Raw genomic sequence first — 20566 nt, 5'->3', positions numbered from 1 at the left:
TTATTTCTTTTTCACAATATCAATTCAGTGACAAGTTGATATTTTTAATTAATTCTAAATAAAATGAACAATCTCCGTGGGATCGATCTCGTACTTGTTGCACTTTACTGTTGTTTTGATCTTGTGCGCTTGCGAGTTAAAACGTACTAAATATTATCTATTAATTTAGGTGGTATTTGGCACAACAAGTTTTTGGCGCCGTTGCCGGGGATTGTTTGATTTTGTTTGGAATTATTTTCCTTAGTTTATTTTTGTTTTAAATTTTTATATTTTTCTAGTTTCTCCTGCAGTTCGTGTTTTGCCTCTAGAGGGGGCGCTCGAGCACACCTCAAGATGCGATCGATCGCACATCCAGAAAGCAGCACAGTTACTGTACTAACTATAGATCTGATTTTTTTTCTTTTGTTTCATGCAGGGTCATTCGAGTCTGCATATTAGTAAGTTTTTATTTTTAATTTTGTTTTTATTTCCCTTTTTATTTTAACTTCTTTTTGTTATTTTATTTTTGCCTTCACACATGTGGGGTGGCATTCCGACACCTCGTAGACCATGTTCATGTTGCCACGATCCTTATCACCATGTTAGAGAATGTCCCATAGTGAGACAAATTTCTAACCAATACATGAACACATCGGTCTCTAGATCGGGAAACGACAACTATCTTGATTCATGCAACCCAACCGGGAGCCAACAATCAAATTTCCCGTGGCAAGCTCAAACTCCTAGAAATCATTCATATTTCTCTCCATCGGCTTCACCACTGCAAAATCAGATGGCTGCCATGCAGAAGACATTAAATATGCTTGTAAACTCCATGACTACTCAAAACATCTCTCTCATTCAGCCAGCCACCCAACTCTAGGTATGTGCAATACGTTCTCATTTGGATCACACTACTGAGACCTGCCCTTTGTACTCATCTGCAGATCAAGAGCAAGCAAATTATGTGGGACAGCACACTTATCCTCCCAAGAACAATCCTTACTCCAACACTTATAATTTAGGGTGGCGCAACTACCCCAATTCCTCATGGGGTAATAGTAGGAATATTTTGAACCCTCAAGGACAGCGAGGCAACTCCCAACAAGCAGTCCAACCAGCCCAAGCCCCAGAAGAGGATGACCTGAAGAATCTTTTACGACAATTTGTGACTTCACAACAGCAATTTATGAATGATCAAAAACAAATCAATACAAGGACCGATCAAGTATTTCAAAGAATCGATCAAGCCATTCAAAGACTGGCAGTACAAATGGGACAATTTGCCAAGGAGCTGAGTGCATTCCCTATCGATTGGCCTCAACAATACCAAGATGAAGAGTGTCAAAGGTAGTTGATGGAAAAGTGCACATCCTACTATCATGAACAAGCTGTCACACTGAGGAGTGAAGAGGTGGTTGAAAATCTAGTGGAAGAGGGAAATGAGGAGCAAACTGAAGTTCCATAGGAGCCACATCAGGAAAGAGAAGAAAGCACTAAGATTTTTTCACCATTAGCTCTTATTCCTGAAACACCATGAGGCCAAGAGAGAAGTCTATTAGAGCTACCACATGAGCAAATTGGGGACAACAAGATAGAGAAGCACCCTGAGTTTTCTTCCTACTTTATTCCAGTTCATGATTCCCCACTGGATGAGAAATTGTTTGAGAAAACTCAAAGTGGTCCTCCCCAATCTATAAACACTTGGAAGTATCTTGCAGCAGAAAAGATTCAATCCTTTTGGTGCAAGAGAAGGAAAGATTGGTGCTTCAAGTTTAAAGTACCACAGTCTGGTTGAAGGCGTTAAACTTAGCACTCATGGGAGGCACCTCACAGTATATCCTTTTTATTTCATTGTTTATTTGTTTTTATTTTTGTTTGCCGTTGTTATTTTAGGATTCCGTTTTGCAGGGACAAATGTGCTTCAATCCAAGTTTTGGGGTGTGGAGACATACTATTCCAAACAGTTCGTTCATCTCCCGGGTAAATTCTTTCCATAATATAGACACATTGGGGACAACGTGTAATTTAAGTTTGGGGGTATGGGAGACACTTTACACACACTTTATCCCAATTCTATTTTATTTTCATTTTTATTGTTTATGATAAAAAAAAAAAATTAAAAAAAAAAAAAATTTCCCAGTCTTATTTTATTTTTGTTTGTGATATATATATATATATATATATATATATATATATATATGCATGTTCATGTTTGTCTTAAAATTTTGGTTGATCTTAAAAATTGTGATGTGATTTCATTGGTGAGCTTAAAATTTTGAACACATAATCTGATAATTGAGTTTTTCAGTTTGGTTACTTGCTTAGGACAATTGAGAATTCACATGTTTGATCTGATCTTACACAAGCACATTAGCACATAATTTGTGGGGTATGACATGAAGTCTGATGTGTGTATTTCTATGCCTTGAGTTAAACTAATGACTTATTAGATGGATACTTTGGTATATATATATGTGAAAAAAAAATGATCATTGATAAGCTTTTCACTAAGTAACTGGGCCTCTTGCCTCAAAGCATTGAGTGTTCACGTCAAAAGGTGAAGAATTTTGATTTGATTAATGTCATGGTTAGTTTGGTTTTATAGCCTTTTTGACTCGAGTTAGTAAGACCTAGGGGTGTCTCTACACCTAATGCCCTAAAACCCTCTGGTTTGGGAGTCATTGACTTAACACTCGCTACATGGGTCAATTAGAAAGCTTAAGGGAACCAAACATTGCACAACCTAACCCAAAAAAAAAAAAAAAAAAAAGAAGAAGAAAAAGAAAAATATGCCATTGTTGTTCATTCTAATAGAGATTTCAGTGAACTTTGAAATATGGAGACATTGCACATTGGAAATACTTCGAAGCTTCATATTTATGTACTAGTTCACTTTACACTGTTTCGAAGTTGTGATGCCTTAGCATGTCTTTTGTAAGTGATTAAATTTTAAAATTCCAATTCATTGTGAAGATGGAGTTTATCTTTTTAAGCTTGCTAATGAATGAAAAATCATGGTTTTGAGTGATACCTTAATGTTTGAATAATATGAACTCTTGCATAACGTTTGTGGGTAACATTTCTAGAAAACCCTCACGAGACTTCACTCGCCCTCTAAGGAATTCCTAGGGGTTTAAAAGGCTTGTTGCATATGCTAAATGCAACCGTACATCCCACAAAAGATGGATTTATCTTTTTGTTTTTATTTTTCCATTTTGTTTTTAGTTTCGTATTGCTAAGGGACTAGCAATATGTAAGTTTGGGGGTGTGTTAAGTGCCAAAATATTCATATTTTAGCCCTTAAATTTATGTGTGTTAATTCCTTAATATTGTTAATTTGAGCTATTTTAGTTCTTTTATATGTTTTACATGCTTTTGTAGGCTTTTGGAAGAAAAGAAAGTAAATCTGGAAGATTTGGGCTCAAAGAAAGAAATTGGGAAAAATTGGAGTTCCTGACAGTACGATCGATCGCAGGGAAGATGCACTACCAGAGAGGACACGCAGCAAAGCAGTCATGTGCGATGGAGCATCTCACACATAAGATCAATCGCAGACCTATGATCGAGCGCACAAGACCTGTGATCGAGCGGACTCGTGCGCTAGTGACACATCTGTTGTGGCTAGACTCACTCTCCTTTCATATTAGGGTTTTCCAAGTCCTACTTGTAATAGGACTAAAACCCTACAAATTTTCTAGGTTTACTAGGGTAACAAGGACTTCTAAGGCCTATAAATAGACCTCTGAACATTGAGAATAAGCATCCTTGGAAGAGGCACAACTTTGGGGAGAGGAATTTGGAGGCTACTTCTAGGAGCAATTTTCAGTTCTTTCTTTCCCTTTTCTTTTTGGTTTTATTTTAATTTTGTGTAACTAACTCTTTAGGAGGGCTAGATTGAAGCCCTAATTATGCTTATTTAATTTTTCAATATTGGCGTCTTTGTGATGATCATGTTGTGATATTTAACTTGATTAATTCCTACTTTCATGAATTCCTCATATGTATGTGATTGGCCATTATATGCATGTGGTATGGACTAGTTAATTAATCAATTTGGATGACCGAGTCCTAGGTTTAATAAGAGTAACAAAAGAAATGCACATTAGGTTCTTGGGTTGATCAACATGGGGAACGGGGAGTTGACACCCATGTCCTAGGCCTCATGTGTTTGTCGATTTCCATAGATTTATGCTCTCTTAAAGAACAACTTAGTAGACACCCATGCTAAATCCTTTAAGAAATAAAAGAATTAGAGTAGACACCTATGTCTAATTTGATGTTGAGGAAAATCAATAGCTTAAGGAGTAGACACCCATACCTGTAGGTTGACAAACAGTAAATATACATAACATAATCAAAGCATTGGCATATTGTTATATTATCTAAGTATGATTAGTGGTAGATATCAAAGCTCCGTCTTTACCTTTTTATTTCTTTTTCACAATATCAATTCAGTGACAAGTTGATATTTTTAATTAATTTTAAATAAAATCAACAATTTCTGTGGGATCGATCTCGTACTTGCTGCACTATACTATTGTTTTGATCTTGTGCACTTGGGAGTTAAAACGTACTAAATATTATCTATTAATTTAGGTGGTATTTGACACAACAAGATGCAGGTTAATTCTAAGGCTAAAACACCTTGGTGAAATATAGCTGTAAAGGTCATTTCCTGAGGATAATGTTTGTGAAATATAGCCGTAAAGGTGCTTTCTGAACTTAACCCATTAAGAACATAAAGTCTTTGAAGAAGGATCGTTCGAAGGCTTTGTTCAAGAAAAATAGCCGTAAATGCGCTTTTTGAACTTAGCCCATTTTAATAATGAAAAGCCTCGGAAGCAGGCTCATTCGAAGGCTAAACTAGCTCAGAGAAATACAACTGTAAAGGTGCTTTCCAGAAGCCAAGCATTCGGCCAAACTAGCATTCAGCCAAGCATTCACAAAAGTTAAGCTTTTAAGTTTATTTTTAAGATTGCAAAAAGAAAAAGAAAACTTGTGAGACCACAAAGTTGAACAAATGACCTTTTTCTCATTAAAAATATTCAAAAATATTTTTACAAGTCTTTAGCCTCGAAAGGGCCAGTCTAGGTAGTTTCAGTGCTTCCTGAGTTTACATTTTTTATCGATGAGACCGACTGTTCTTAATCTTCAAAATCTTTGCGGTCAACACCGAACAATGTGATGCCTCGTGCATCCAGCATCTCCTTTTGCCCCGAACGGGTGACCTCCTCTATGGCTTTGGCAGAGGTAGGGAAGCTAGTTGCAGAAATAGTCTCAATATCAATCAAATCTGTAGGATTCTTGACCAGCTCTCGGTAAGTTTCGAACCCCTAAATGAACCTTTGGGCCCATGCACGATCTTAGGTCCATGCTGCAATGGAGAGCTGCTTGAAGTAACTCCGAGCCTTTGTCTTGTAATGCCTGAATTGGCTCTTAAGGTGCTTGAACCTTTTCTGAAGCTTGTATTCCTTTAATTGGGCAGCTTTCAGCCTCCTCTTTCACTATCTTCAGCTCCTCGAACAATGCAGCTAGTTTCTCTTAAGCCATCATGCATTTAAGCAGCCGAGACGAGGCTTCCTCCTTTGTCTTCGAGAGCTCCTTGGACAGAGAAGCCTCTTTCTCCTTGGTTGCTTTTAGTTGAAGCTCAGATTCTGTCAAGGCCTCTTCCATTTGATTCATCTCTTCTTGGGCCACTGAGAAGGCGATCTCCAAAGCCTCAAACTTATCCTTAATGGCCGCTAACTCGGCCTCCAACTCCTACACCCGAGCAGTCAAATCATTGTTCTGAGCCTCAAGACCCTGCAGCTGAGAGTTGACGTCAGAAGCCTGAGCCACCAGCAAAGATTACTTCTAGCCCAAGAAAAGCATCCCTTGTATTGCTCTGCCAAGATCCCTCTGAGCCAGGCATTTTCCTTTTTCGATTCTTGTAGCTTCTTCTGCATCTCCTCGGTTTCAAAGTTTGCATTCTAGATGAAGTCTTGGAAGTCAGCAAAGACGCACACTAATTTAACACATTGGAAAAAGAATTCAAGTTAACATGACGAAAATAGAAAAATGTGTAAAGAATAGGAGCAAGGACTTACCGCCAGCTGATAAAGCAGCAGGAGTTCTGCCACCTTCGCATCAGAAGTTCTCCCAAGACCCTTGGAGTAGCCCACAAGAATGATGTCCATAATGGCCTTGAGAGGATGGCCAATGAGCCCAATACCCAGTTGGTTCAAAGGATAAGGCATTCCTGAGCTTGGAGGAGCACTGACAGCCGAAGAGCTCACCGGGTTCGGACTTGTTCGGAGACTAGTTGTAGAAGCAGGAACCTTGGTGCTCTGGGCTCTCGCCTGCTTCGTGGAAGCTTCAGCTGGAATTGAAGCATTGACATGTTCAGCTTCAGCATGTGAAGCCTCGGCATTCTCAGCCTTAGCATCCTCAACAGTTCAGCTTTGGCGTTTTTAGCCTCGACTCGATTCAAAGCTTCTAGCTCGGTCGGGTGCGAAGCTTCTGGCTCAACTTCTGTCTCCTCAGCTAAAGTAGTTGTCAGAATTAGTTCAGCCTCTGCCCCTGAGACAATCTGAGACTGAAAAGTCTTGTCCTCAGGAGTTGGATCCATTTTTGCATCTTTCTCTACATTGATCGGTTGGCCCTCGCTTTTTTGTGGGCTCCTTGACCTTTGAGTGGACACCTGCTATAGAATATGCTCCACGTCTAGATCCTCATTGACAAATAAGAACCGGAAGGTATCATTGGATTGGCTGGAACAACGTTGATCGAGAGGGCGGCAATCGAATGAGCCTCGGTCACCGGAATTCCTAGAAGGTTCATAATGTCAAGAATGGTGTTGGTCTGAGGCATCTCGAACTCCTCCATTGATGCACTCATTACCCGTGTGAAAGCATCCCGAGGATCCAATGGTTGTATTTTCTTCCTCTTTAGAGGTGACTCCTCCAGTTCGTCCATTAGCCTTAGTGGGGTCGCAGCTAAAGTTGGAACCTTGGCTGCCACATGAATCCTTGTGAAGGCGTTTTCTACATTCCTCTTGGCTTTCTCGGCAGCAGACTTTTTCAAAGGCTCGCCAGCCTTGTCCTTGCCTTTATCAGAAGCCTAGGCCTCGCCCTTGCCAGTCTTCTCTGAAGCCTCGGCAACTGACTTTCCCAAAGCCTTGGTAACTGGCCTTCTCCTCTGTTGAGCAGCATTGCCCGACCTGCCAACTGGGGGGTACCCCGGATACTTCTCCATATTGGCCATGGTGGCTGTTGTGCCAAATACCACTTAAATTAATAGACAACATTTGGTACATTTTACTCGCAAATGCATAAGATCAAAACGATAGTATAGTAGGCAAATATGATATCATTCCCACAAAGATTGGTGATTTTGCTTAGAATTGATTTTCCAAATTAAATATCTTTGAATTGTCACGAATTGAAAGATTAAAAAGAAAATAAGAATAACGAAAGGGTTAGTGGTTTGACATCCACCACTAATCAGACTAATTAAGATAACAATAAGCCAATGTTTCAATCATATTGGTATATTTAATGCTTGCCAACCTAAGGGCATGGTATCTGCTCCTTAAGCTATTGATCTCCCTAAGCAACGAATTAGGCATGGTATCTACTTTCTCAGAGGTTTTAGCATGGTATCTACAAAATTGTTCCTTAAGAAAGCATAAATCTATAGAAATCGACAAACACATGAAGCCTAGGGCATGATATCTACTCTTCATTCTCCATGTTGATTACCCCAGGACTCGGTCATCCAAATTAACTTAAATAACACATCCAAACACATGCATATGATGATCAGGCACATTCATATGAGGAATTCAATTAACCAAAAAATAATCAATTTAAATATACCAAAATATTATTGTCACAAAGGCGCCAATATTGAAATCCTAAAAAGACATGATTAGGGCTTTATTCTAGCCCCTAACAAATGGTTTAGCTACACATGCTTTGGATGCTAATCATCCTAACAATAAAATAAAGAGGAAAAGGAAAAACCCAAAACTGCTTCTTGAAGTATCCTCCAATTCTTCTCTTCAAGATTGTATATATTTTTTGGAGGCTTAGAGGTCTATATATAGGAATGGGAGAAGCCTAGATGTCTTAGAAATCCTAATAAAACCATAAGTCAGTCTCCTAATCCAAAAAGGAGGCTGAAAACCCAATATGGAGTGAAAAAGGTCTTCTACCGCATCTGGGTGTTGGAGTGCGTTCGATCCCAAGTTGGTGTGATTGAGCGCATGGCTGCGATTGATCGTAGGCTTCATTTGCTTGAGCGCTTATGCGATCGAGCTTGGACTCTTGTGCAATCGAGTGCCTCTGTGCTCGAACCTTGTTATTCTGCGCTTGAGCATGGATGCACTGGAGCCTTCTGCTTTTGTGTTCGTGCGCTGGTGCGCTCGAGCCTATGCACTTATGCTTGATCATGAAACTTGCAGCTTTTTTCCGAAACTGTTCTTTAAGCTTGGAGCTTTCCAGAAAGTCTTTCTTTTCCTTCAAACACCTAAAAACATAAGAAAACACGAAAACAAGACAAAACATTACAAAATAAAAAGACTAAGAGATTAACATATGTAAATTAAGGGGCTAAAATATATATATTTTAGCTTGCTAGTCTCTAAGTAATACGAAACTAAAAACAAAAAGAACATAAAATAAAAATGACTTTACTCCCACTGTCGTAGGAAACAAAATTGCATTTAGCATATGCAATGTGCCTTTTAAACCCCTAGGCATCCCTAGTAGGACGAGTGAAGTCTTGTGAGGGTTTAGCATAAATGTTACCCACAAACATTATGCAAAGTTAATGTTATCCAAAAGATTAAAGTAGCACTCAGACCCATGATTTTCATTTATTAGCAAGCTCAAAAAGATAAACTTAATCTTCAAAATGAATTGGAATTCCAAAGTCTAATCACTTACAAAAGACAAGCTTGGACATCACAAGTTCAATTTAGTGTAAAATGAACTAACGCATAATTATGAAGCTTCCAATTATTTCCAATGTGCAATGACTCAATGCCTCAAAGTTCATTAGGATTCCCATTGGAATAAATAACCAAGGCATAACTTTCTTTTCTTTCCTTTTGGTCAAGCTTTGCAATGCTTAGTTCCCTTAAGCTTTCTAATTGACCCATTTAACGAGCTTTAAGCCAATGACTCCCAACCCAGATGGTTTTAGGGCATTAGGTGTAAAAACACTCCTCAGGGCTTACTAACTCGAGTCAAAAAGGCTACAAAACTAAACTAGCCATGACACTTAACCAAATCAAAATTCTCACATTTTGATGTGAACACTCATTGCTTAATGAGGCAAGAGGTCCAGTTACTTAGTGAAAATCTCTTATTGATCAATTTTTTTCTTTTCTTTTCTTTTCCTTCTTTAATATGCCAAAGTATTCATCCAACAAGTCACCCAGGTTTACTCAAGACATTGGAAACATACAGATCATCTAAGTAACTAAGCTTAGAAACTCTATAATCAGATCATGTGTTCAAAATTTTAAACTCACCCACGAAAATCAAATCACAATTTTTCAGATCAACCAAAATCTTAAGACAAACATGAACATGCATTTTTCAAAAAAATTAGGGACAAAGGGACAAAGGGACAAAGTCTGTGTAAGTGTCTCTCATACCCCCGAACTTAAATTACACATTGCCCTCAATGTGTAGATAACATGGAAAGATCTTACCAGGGAGATAGGAAAACTGGTTGGACACAGGTATGGCTCATAGCATACCCCCAAACTTGAATGCAATCACACTTTTCCCTGAAAAACAACTACTAAAATAATAAAGGAAAACAAAAAGAATTAAAAATAAACTACAAAAATGAAAAGAAAAACAAACAGAAAAATTTAAAGGATATGATATGAGGTTACCTCGCACCAGCGCTAAGTTTAACATCTTCAGCCAGACTACTTTGACTTCTCTTGGTTTAAATTTGAGGCTCCAGTCTTTTCTTCTCTTGCACCAAAGAGAGTGAATTTCTCCTACCGTAGGGTGATTTCGAATGTCCACAGATCAAGGTAGATCACTTTGAGTATTCTCAATAGTTTCTCATCCAGAAGGGAATCAAGAACTAGAATAACATGAGAAGAATACTCAAGAGGTTTTTCTACCTCGATGGTCTCTTTTTGCTCATCTAAAAGCTCTAACCGATTACTCTCTTGGCCCTTTGGTACTTTGGGAATAAGAGTTGATGTTGGAGAAGCTGTAAGGAAGTGCACGATTTCAACGATGTCCTCAGTAACATCCTCATAGTCTAGTTCAATGTGTTGCCTTGTGAAACTATGAGTGAGGGTGGCCTCCAATTGATCAATATGATGGATCTGGAAAAATTTCTCAACATCATCTTGAATTAGATAGACACTAAAATAATCCAGATTATCTTGGGGTAATTTCAATGCATCAAAAATTTTGAACTCTATTTTCTCCCCATTCACCTTCATACTTACAGTACCCTTTTTAACACAAATTTTAGCTTCTTCAGTTCTCATAAAGGGTCTTCCCAAGATAATAGGCAAGGGCAAAAGCATAGGGGGTTCTTCCATATCTAGCACAATGAAATTAGCAGGTAAGATAAATCGATCTACATTAACCAGGGCATCCTCCAAGATACCTCTCAGTCTTCATATGCTTTTGTTTGCCAATTGTAAGGTGATTGAGGTTGGTTATAGCTCCCCCAAACCAAATGTCACATACAAAGTGTGTGGTAGCAGATTGATACCCAATCCTAAATCCAATAATGCACATTCAAAAAGTGGATCAACTATTCTGCAAGGAATAGTGAAACTACCTTCATCTTTCAGCTTGGGTGGCAACTTTGTCAACAACATTGCACTTACCTCTTCTATTAAAAGCACTTTTTCATGATCCTGAAACTTTCTTTTATGAGTACAATAGTCCTTTAAAAATTTAGCATAAGTAGGAATTTGCTAAATTGCATCTAATAAAGGAATGTTTATTTCAACTTTTCTCAAAGTTTCAAAAATATCCAAAAGTTGCTTTTCTTTCTTTGGTTTTACTAACCTCTGTGGGAAGGGTGGTGAATTCACCTTCTCCTTTTCACTTACCTTGGCCAATCTCCTTACATGTTCCTCCAATCTCTAAATGGTCTGGCTAGTCTGAGCATTTGTCTGCTCCTACGTAGTCCGTGGATCTTGGCATCTTCAAGGTCATTCTTTTCCGGCTCCTGATCTACAATTGAAAACATTTGACAAGTCTCAGTGGTGTGGTCAAGATGAGAACATACGGAACATACCTCGACTTGTGCAATTTGCTGAACAGGGGAAATGTTGTGACTAGTCATGGCTTCTACTAGGATATCCAACTTTCTCTCCATGGTAGCCATTTGAATCTGAACTCCACCATTTGTGTTCTCTTCATGTATGCCCTTTCCTTTGAGTCCTTGTCTCCCTCTAGATGAGAATTGTTGGGAGTTCTCACTTAAGGTCTCAAAGAGTTCTCAGCTTCCTCACTGGTTTTCTCCATCAACATGCCACCACAAGCTAAATCTACACAACCATTGTTGACATCATTTAAACCTTCATAGAATGCCAGTACCAAATCTTCTTGAGATACATTGTGATGTGGGCATTTTAGAAGTAGCTCATTAAAGTGCTCCCATGATTCGACGAAAAGGCCTTCGTCTTTTTGTTGAAGGGTAAGAATCTCCCTTCTAAGTTCCCTTCTAAGTTGCCTTGTCTCTCCACATGAATAAAATTAAATTAAATAACAAAAAGAAAATAAAAACAAAAATAAAAAGAACTAATTACAGTTGGCCCAAGGTGTTGGAGTCCGGACGAGTGCGTTCGATCGCACTTGTGCAGATGTGTGTGCGTGTGTGTGGGTTCACTCGCATGCGTAGGGGCATACAAGCGCAGGTATGCTCAAACACAATGTGGGGTGCGCTTGATTGTACTCGTGTATGGCAGCTTTGGTGCTGTTGGTTTGCATTCGATTGCCTTGCAACAGTGCGCTCGATCGCACTAGAGGTGCACTCGATCGCACCACTGCAGAATGGAATGTAAATTTTAGAAACCAGAAACAAGAAATAAATTAAATATTTAAACAAAATTAACTAAAGGAAAAAAAAAATCTAAACAAAATTTACACAATCCCCGGCAATGGCACCAAAAACATGTTGTGCCAAATACCACCTAAATTAATAGACAATATTCGGTACATTTTGCTGCAAGTGCACAAGATCAAAACGATAATATACTAGGCAAATATGAGATCATTCCCATGAGGATTGGTGATTTTGCTTAGAATTAATTTTTCAAATTAAATATCTTTGAATTGTCATGAATTGAAAGATTAAAAAGAAAATAAGAATAACGAAAGGGTTAGGGTTTCGACATCCACTACTAATCAGACTAATTAAGATAACAATATGCTAATGTTCTAATCATACTGGTATATTTAATGCTTGCCAACTTAAGGGCATGGTATCTACTCCTTAAGCTATTGATCTCCCTAAGCAACGAATTAGGCATGGTATCTACTCTAATTCTTTTCTTTCTCAAAGGTTTTAGCATGATATCTACTAAGTTGTTGTTTAAGAAAGCTTAAATCTATGGAAATCGACAAATAAATGAAGCCTAGGGCATAGTATCTATTCCCGTTTCTCTATGGTGATTACCCGAAGAACCCGTGATGAGATTATTTTATCACTTTATTAAGCCCAAAACTAGGTCATCCAAATTGACTTAAATAACACATCCAAACACATGCATATGATGGTTAGGCACATTCATATGAGGAATTCAATTAACCAGAAAAATAATCAATTTAAATATACCAAAATATGATTGTTACAAAGGCGCCAATATTGAAATCCTAAAAACACATAATCAAGGCTTCAATCTAGCCCCTAACAAAGGTTTAGCTACACATGCTTTGGATGCTAATCATCCTAACAATAAAATAAAAAGGAAAAGGAAAAATCCAAAAATGCTTCTTGAAGTAGCCTCTAATTCTTCTCTCCAAGATTGTACGTATTTTCTGAAGGCTTAGAGGTCTATTTATAGGAATGGGAGAAGCCTAGAAGTCCTAGAAATCCTAATAAAACCGTAGGTCAGTCTCCTAATCCAAAAGGAGTCTAAAAACTAAGTATGGAGTGAAAAAGGTCTTCTACCACAGCTAGGCGCTCGATCCCAAGTTGGTGCTATCGAGCATATGCTGTGATTGATAGTAGGCTTCATCCGCTCGAGCGCTTGTGCGATTGAGCTTGGACTCTTCTGCGATCGAGCACCTCCGTGCTCAAACCTTGTTATGCTACACTCGAGCGCTGATGTGCTTGAGCCTTCTGCTTCTACACTTGAGCATTGGTGCGCTTGAGCCTAAGCACTTATGCTCCTTCATGAAACTTGCAGTTTTTCTCCCAAATTGTCCTTTAAGCTTGGAACTTTCCAGAAACACTTTATTTTCCTTCAAACACCTAAAAACACAAGAAAACACAAAAGCAAGACAAAACATCACAAAATAACAAGAATAAGAGAATAGCATATGTAAATTAATGGGCTAAAATATGTATATTTTAGCACTTATCCGTGGCTAGATAACCATAGTCTAAACGGCTGTAGTTCTTCTTGTTCTGAGTGGAGGCCAGAATTTGGTTCACTTGGTCAAGCTCCTCATTAGATAGATTGGGACGCTTGTATGCTGGAAAAAAGCACAAGATATTAGAAGTAACAAAAAGAACCGAGTAACGAAGTGAAGAAGTTTTAGTATTACTTTCGCCGTCTGGGATGTTAGTTTCCTGAGGTACGCTCGAAGCACATTCCACCTCGGATGGTAAGAACTCCTAATTGCCCGAAGCAAAGAAAAAGTTCTCCTTCCACTTCTTATTGCTGGAGTAAGTGGGCTTCAAGTAAATCATCTTCACCTTCTCCCAAACTTGGAAGTTGTAGATGGCGTCGGTTTGAGGATTCTTCAAAATCTTGTAAACCCATGAGAATTCCCAAGCTGTCATAAGGTGCTTGTCTTCGAGGACAAGCGGCCATAGAGCAACACATGCGAAGAAGTACTGCCAAGCGTTGGGTGCAATTTGGTGTGGAGCGAGGTTCAAGTGGCTCAGAACGCCCCAAACAACCTTTGGGAAGGGCAATCTGAGCCCAGCTCTAAACATTGCCTCGTACAGGCAGACTTCATGCACGCCTTCTTGCACCACGGCCCCGTCTTGGCCTCTGTCGAACAAAAGATCCATGAGGAAGGGAATAAAGCAACTCCTCCTAATTTGACCTTCATCGGCAGATGTGAGAGATGACCACCATACTGCTGGGTATGCCTCGCCTAAACCATCAGATTCCTCCCCATCGTTTCGACTCATCAGATAAAGAAGGCTTGGTATGAGAAACCGAGGGATACGCGGTTAACCTCCTTGAATTAGAAGGTGGGTTACGCTTCACCGAAGATGGTCAACTATAGGCTCAATGAGAGGAAGAAGGAGTCGAAGATAACTGAGCACTAGGCTAGCTGAACCAACAAAAGGCTCGGCAAAAGGGATTCAATCGACCAAAACCCTGAAAAACACAACCCTAAAAAAATAATATTGAAAAGAAAAGAAGTTGCAGAGATGGAACCAAGCCCGTAGAAAAGAAAAGAAGTTGCAGAGCTTAGAGAAAGAAAATGGGAAGTTTCTACAAAGAAGGAGCTTCTAAAATGTTTAAAATGGAGAAATGAGGAATAAAGGATCTTTTTATAGGGGTTTGGTGAGAAAACACTCAAGTGGAAAGAGGGAAGAAGTGGCGCAATATTAAAACCCTAAGATCCTAGGGTTCTTCGTAAAGGCGCGCCTCGATCCACTCCACCACCTGAAAAACCGACACGTGGTCACTGTACTCACCAATAAAACAAAGAATGACACATGGCAATAACGTCGAGATTCAAACACTAAAACATGAGTCGTCCATCACTCGGGAAGACCAACGGTCTCTAAGATCGTTCACTCAGGAAGACCAACAGTCTTCATGCTGTTAGTTAGAAAGGTTCAAACACTCGCTCGAGAAGCTCAAAAGACAAAAATTCCCACCAAAAAAAAATTAAAAAATTTAAAATCTCTGAAGATCGATCTAAGAAAATCCTCTCACCGAGGATAGGTTGAGATTATGGAGGCCGACCCATTCTGAGGAACATAAAATTTCCATGGTCACTCGGACAAGGAAATTGGGGGGTAAATGTTGAGTCATGGATCAGCCACATGAGGCCCAACATACCTCTAAGCCTAGTCCAATGTACAAGCCCGTTAAGACTAGGCCCAGGCCGAGACTGAATCGGCCCAGCCTGATGCATGGTTAGCCCGCCGAGGGCATAACAGTCTTTGATCGAGGGTACAATGGTCATTCGGCTATTAGAGAAAACCCAGGTTCACTACTCAAACATGGGATTCACCAGCACCCAAACATAGCACCCATGTTTGCTAGAACGTGGCACAGCTATCAGCGCCAAATCAAGACACATGCACTCGAGGTTTACTCGAGCACCCACGAACGATACAAGCATGGCCGAGCCACCCACTAACACACTCCATGATCTCATGATCTTCGAGTAAGCCACAACCCACGATCCACTTCACCAACATAGCACACGTGGATCCTCAGGAACGTGGGGCCGATTATTCTGGGGAGACAACTGCTACCTGATGCCTATAAAAGGGAAGCTTCAATTCATTATTTGGTAATCACAATTCTCTCACAAGCTCTCATTGCTTAATTACTCTCTCCCTCTTAAATCAACTACTGACTTAAGCATCGAAACTATTCCCCGCCAGCACACCCCGGCAGGTCTTATCCTCTTGTTTGTTATTCTTTGCAGCCTGATGACTCCTCAAACATCGTGCCACTCCTTGAATATTGCGCCATGTCACTCTTTGGAAAACTATCATCAACAAAGGTTAAAGGGTATTCAGTGATAAATACTTTGAAAGAAAAAATAATAATAACTTTGAAAGAACAAAATTGGATCAATACTTGAAGTGCAGAACTAAGCCCACAATGGCTTATATTGCTGAAGCAAGCTGAATTGTTGTCAAAAAATATGAAAATACCATTTATTGTCCACATTGAGGCCGCTCAAATCGTTAGCCTCTTTTTCATGAAAACATCAAAAGTCAACACTCTCTTATCCCATAATCTGAAAATTATTTGCGAAAAATCATGTATTGTCCACATCAAGGTTACTCACGTAGTAAACTTCTTTTTCACAAATACATCAAAAGTCAACACTCCCTCATCCCATAATTTTGTAGATTCTAATATAAGGGGTTGTAGCTAGACATCTATTTTCATTCCCGGTGAACTTGGACTAAGGATAATCAAGGATAGCTTAAAATATGGTTGCTTCATGTACATCCAAGAAGGCAAGTTGTATGGTACCAACATTACCGGACAAGTACTACAAGTTGTGCTCATGTTGCCAAAAAGATTAAATCCATCTGAGGATAAGCTAAATTTCACTGCGTGGGTCAGTGGAAATGTCCGGGTAATGTGAATTGAATGTCCTCAAGGCTTCACCATCTGTCAAGTGCCTTAGTACCCCATCTTTAGTGTGTGCATGAGCTTGCTACCTCATGTGTGTAGCAGTATGCTATGACATAAACAACCGTTGCAACCTTGGAATCAAATGAAATCACTGCAACACCTTTGTCAGCTTTTGGTTATATCTTGGAGACGACTCTTCTCCCTCACTAATGTCATCCTTCCACTTTGATGTCTTGCATGATGTACATTGCTCTAACTTCTTGTTCTCCCTCTGTAATGCCCCCAAATTTAGTGTTGACTAGTTTAGTAGGGTTACTGGCAATTACCCAAATTTAGCTAACTCGTAGCTAACTGGGGAACCGCCCCTTTAAGCATAATCAGAGTAAATGAATAGGAAGGTGAAATAAATCTGAGGAATCCACTAACCATAATAAAAGCATAAAGTATCCTCGATTATAAACATGGAACAACAAATAGTAATACAAATAGTCTGATTAAACCTAATAACAACATGTAGGTGTCCATATCAACTTAATAAATCTGAAGTGGCAATCTCGCCACTATCCTCTTCCTAGAAAAAGGTTTCCTATAAGATGTAATAACCACATAAGTCTAAAGACATAGTAAGTAAACCTTACAGTTGAGCACGACAAGAATTTAAAGGAGGGATTGTGTAATACCTTGGCAAATCACCACTTCTTTTTAAAAAGTTAAAGATTACCTAATTGGTTAATAATTCCTTAAAACAAAGCCTTAAACCAAGTGGCCTAAACCTCATTTGAATAACCCAAGCCTCTTAAGATTTTTAGAATCAAAAACCCCAAAATGTACCCTCACTGGCCAAGCGCTCGGCTAAGGGACCACACGAGCCCTCAAATGAACAATTTGTATCCCTTGTCCAATACCCAATCTTACATCTGAGCATTTTTTACTTTTTATAAATAGTACATGCTCGCTCGTCGCTATAGTATGCAAACACTCGTTGACCAATTTTTAGACTATTGGACAATACCCAATCGTACGCCTGAAAAGCATTTTTAACCCGTTGTGAACAGTACACGAGTGCTTGACACAATAGTACAAGAGCTCTCGCACCTTTTCAAAATTTCTCATGCAGCATCCTCAGCTTTTTCTCCTATATAAACCCACCCCCACTCGACCATTCAGCCTCATTTTAACCTCGGTTACTCCATAGAACTATTGTGTAAGTGTTGTTGTGAGCCTTGAGTGTTTCCTTGGCATTTTTGGAGAAAAGAAGGAGAGAGTTTGAAGCCTTGCTATCTTCTAAGGTGATTTCTTGACCCTTCCTTTATGTTCTTTTTAATTATTGTTACTACTCTCTCCATGTTACAAGTTTTAAAGATGTCATAACAAGTTCTTGTACCATTTCTTGCAAAACCAAAATGATTCGAAAATCTTTCATCCCACACTTGTTATCTTTAAAAGTTGCATGATAATATGTTTTGCACTTGGATGTGCCTATTTCCTAATAAAACCAAGAAATGTTTTCAAAAGGCTTTTTGATTCTTTGTGATGTGCTTTCTTGTGATATATGTGTTTATTTTGAGCCTAGGAGAGAAAATACCAACCCATAGTCTTAGGTAGAAGCCTAGACACATTTTGGGCGATTTCTGGCCAAACCCTAGCCCTTGGCCGAACGCTCGCCCTAGGGAGTGAGCACCCAAAGAGCGGGTTACACACCCCTTAGCCCCATAAATGTGTATAAAAGGTTTTACCAGTCCCTTTTCATTAGATGGAACCTCGTAGAGTTCTCTAGTACTGATTATGAAGATGAGTCGTGTTTCGTTCTAGCAGGGATTCGTGAAGTCAGAGGACTCGAGCGAGTAAACGAGGTAAGTAAACACTTATGAACACTTTCCTTAAAAACGTGGGATATGTCAGCTGACTGACCATATGTATGATATGAGCATGTCTACTTTTGTAATAACTTCGTAACTGCTTTAATAATTGGTTGATAAGATGCATTGTATGACATGGTACACAGGTACGTGAGGTATAATGGTTATGGGCTTACTATATAGACTTGATTCTATGGTCAAATATGTGTATTGTTATATGGGCCATGGATCCAATAGTTGTTTCGTGACTGGCGTAGCCATTGCCTATTGGTTGGTCACTATAGGACGTACATCATTAGTAACGTGTGCGACCCGAGGTCGTACTCGGTCGGGTTGCTAGTGTTATGGACAGTAGCGTACAATGATCAGTGCACCGGCATTGTATTAAAGGTCCCTCGGGACAGCGCCAACCTTGTTGACAAGGGATAATATCTTGAATAGACCATACATGATAGTTTTAAAGCATTAGTTTTCTGCGTTAAAACGCTTAGGCAATTGTTGCTGGGAGTGTGTTAAGTACCAAAATATTCATAAATTAAGCCCTTAACGTATATTTGTTAATTCCTTAGTTTTGTTAGTTTATGCTATTTTAGTTCTTTTATGTGTTTTCTTTGTTTTTGTAGGCTTTTGGAAGAAAAGGAAGCAAATCTGGAAGTATTGGACTTAAAGAGCAAATTTGGGAAAAGCTGGAAGCTCTGGTAGTGCGATCGATCGCAGGTCCCCTGTGATCGAGCTCACTACAAGCAAAAGGATCAGACAAGCGCAACGTGTGCGCTCGTGCGCATAAGCAGAATCCTTGATCGCACCTGCGATCGAGAGCCCAACACTAGAGATCAATTGCAGTCCTGTGATCGAGCCCACATGGGCTGTGATCGAGCGCACCCGTGCGTGAAGAGCAAGTCAGTTGCGGCCAGAATTCCCTTTCCTTCCATATTAGGGTATTCCAAGTCCCACTTGTAATAGGACTGAACCCTGCAAATTTTCTAGATTTACTAGTGGTTCTAGGATTTCTTTAGGCCTATAAATAGACATTTTAGCTTCTAGGAAAAAGTGTGGAGAAAGAAGCACAAATTCTGGAAAGGAGCTGAAGGCTAGATCAAGAGGAGTTTGGGTTTTTCTTCTCTTCCATCTTTTATTTTTGTTACGTAGTTTATATTTTAATTGGGGCTAGATTGAAGCCCTAGTCATGTCTATTTAGGATTTCAATATTGGTGCCTTTACTACAATTATATTTTGGTGTATTTAACTTGATTAATTTCTGTTATCTTGAATTCGTCATATGGATTTGGCTGATCAACATATGCATGTGGTATGGACTAGTTAATTAAATCAATTTAGATGATCGAGTCCTGGGTTTAATAAGAGTAACAAAAGAAATCCACACCAGGTTCTTGGGTTGATCAACATGGGGAACCGGGAGTAGACACCCATGCCCTAAGCCTCATGTGTTTGTCGATTTCCATAGATTTATGCTTTCTTAAAGAACAACTTAGTAGACACCCATGCCTAATTCGTTGCTTAGGGAGATCAATAGCTTAAGGAGTAGGCACCCATGCCCTTAGGTTGGCAAACATTAAATATACCGGTATGATTGGCGCATTGGCATATTGTTAACTTAACTAGTCTGATTAGTGGTGGATATCAAAACCCTAATCCTTTTTAGTTTTAGTTTATCTTTTATTTTATTTCTTTATTTTAAATTCAATCGTGACACTTGAATTTTATCTGTTAATTAAATAGGAAATTACTTCTAAACATAATTTACCAATCCTCGTGGGAATGATCTCGTATTTGCCTGTTATACTATCGTTTGATCCTGTGCACTTGCGAGTAAAATGTACCAAGTATTTGCCTATTAATTTAGGTGTATATTTGGCACAACAATACACCACCCTTTTATTAACCAAACAATACTTTTACGGTGTATTAACGGTGACAACACCTCATTTCAATGTTTAGCAAAACTACGCATTTATTTTTGCTTAATAATGGACCCATGTCATACTCAATCGTGAAGTTTACTTACTAAGTCATTAGACTTACGCGGTTATTACTTTTATAGGAAGCCTATTTCTAGAACCCAAGAGTGGTACGATTGCCACTACAGACTTTACTTTAAGGTCTCCATGCTATTATTAGGTTTGCTTTATATTATTGTTAGTTGCTTTATGTCTTTAAATATTGAGGATTATCTATAATCATTTATAGACTTCTCAAATCTATTTCACCTTCC

The 20566-nt window shown here is 39.0% G+C and overlaps 1 non-coding gene across 1 annotated transcript; it reads left to right on the top strand.

Moving 5' to 3' along the window:
• Positions 1-11571: 11571 nt before the first annotated feature.
• On the top strand, positions 11572-11678 carry LOC132188880 (small nucleolar RNA R71). The gene has a single exon (XR_009440940.1). It is a non-coding gene; the product is annotated as a small nucleolar RNA R71 (small nucleolar RNA).
• The last annotated feature ends 8888 nt before the right edge of the window (positions 11679-20566 follow it).

The sequence above is a fragment of the Corylus avellana genome, chromosome ca7, assembly GCF_901000735.1.
Source record: "Corylus avellana chromosome ca7, CavTom2PMs-1.0".
In the NCBI taxonomy this organism is placed as follows: Eukaryota; Viridiplantae; Streptophyta; class Magnoliopsida; order Fagales; family Betulaceae; genus Corylus; species Corylus avellana.
The sequence above is the reverse complement of the archived record's forward strand: the minus strand, read 5'-3'. Positions and strand labels throughout refer to the sequence as shown.